At 44.8% G+C, this 1,179-nt stretch overlaps 1 non-coding gene across 1 annotated transcript; it reads right to left on the bottom strand.

The window, feature by feature from the left end:
* Positions 1–241: 241 nt before the first annotated feature.
* Positions 242–325, bottom strand: Trnas-gga (transfer RNA serine (anticodon GGA)). Its single transcript is given in 2 exon segments — positions 242–276; positions 286–325. It is a non-coding gene; the product is annotated as a tRNA-Ser (tRNA).
* Between the last annotated feature and the right edge of the window lie 854 nt (positions 326–1,179).

Below are 1,179 nucleotides of genomic sequence, written 5' to 3'. Positions count from 1 at the left end.
TTTAGAATACTGCTGTGCGGTGTGGAATCCTTACCAGATAGGACTAACGGACTACATCGAAGAAGTTCAAAGAAAGGCAGCACGTTTTGTATTATCGCGAAATATGGGAGAGAGTCTCACAGAAAAGATACAGGATTTGGGTTGGCTCTGAGCACTATGGGACTTAACATCTGAGGTCATCAGTCCCCTAGAACTTAGAACTACTTAAACTTAACTAACCTAAGGACATCACACACATCCATGCCCGGGGCAGGATTCGAACCTGCGACCGTAGCGGTCGTGCGGTTCCAGACTGTAACGCCTAGAACCGCTCGGCCACCCGGGCCGGCCAGGATTTGGGCTGGAAATCATTAAAAGAAGGCGTTTTTCGTCACGACAGAATCTTGTCACGAAATTCCGATCACCAACTTTCTCCTCCAAATGCGAAAATATTTTGTTGACACCGACCTATGTAGGGAGGAACGATTACCACGATAAAATAAGGGAAATCAGAGCTCGTACGGAAAGATATAGGTGTTCATTCTTTCCGCGCACTATACGAGAATGGAATAATAGAGAATTGTGAAGGTTGTAAGGTGTCAGGCAAATCCAACACCTTCCATGAAAACCCTGACATGATCAGCAAATCCAGTAATATGTCACATAGCTCCGAATAAATCGTGACATTAAATTAACCAAAGTAATACGAATAACGAGTGAGCAAATGGAATACCACAGACTAACACAAGAATGCCTAAATGCATGTCATACCTTCCCACCGTGAGACAGACGCAGTTCCGAAGGGAGAAACGAGAACAGAAGCCGAGAGCAGAACCGTGTTAAGCTAGAAGGCCCTACGATAAGGGACGGACACCAACGTCGCCAGCTAACCACCAGGACCACCCTCCAGCCCATGTTAAAAGCTAGAGCCCTCCAGAAGAACAGTATAGATCTTACGATAACACTAAAAGGGACACACCAGCTGCAAGTTTTAGCGTGAGACTTTTTCGCGTCTCTGTTACGTTGCAAACGTTAAAAACATTGCCCCACCACGAAAAGTATAACGTTTCTCATTGGACAGACAGAATTCTTGTAGGCGGAGCTTAAGGTTAACATTGAGACCCTGACTAGTCAGATGAAAACACAGCCAGATAGTTTTTTTTAAACCAACTTCGGTAAATTGTAGTAAGGAGAAGTTAG

The sequence above is a fragment of the Schistocerca serialis genome, chromosome 9 (genome assembly GCF_023864345.2).
Source record: "Schistocerca serialis cubense isolate TAMUIC-IGC-003099 chromosome 9, iqSchSeri2.2, whole genome shotgun sequence".
Lineage (NCBI taxonomy): Eukaryota > Metazoa > Arthropoda > Insecta > Orthoptera > Acrididae > Schistocerca > Schistocerca serialis.
The sequence above is the reverse complement of the archived record's forward strand: the minus strand, read 5'-3'. Positions and strand labels throughout refer to the sequence as shown.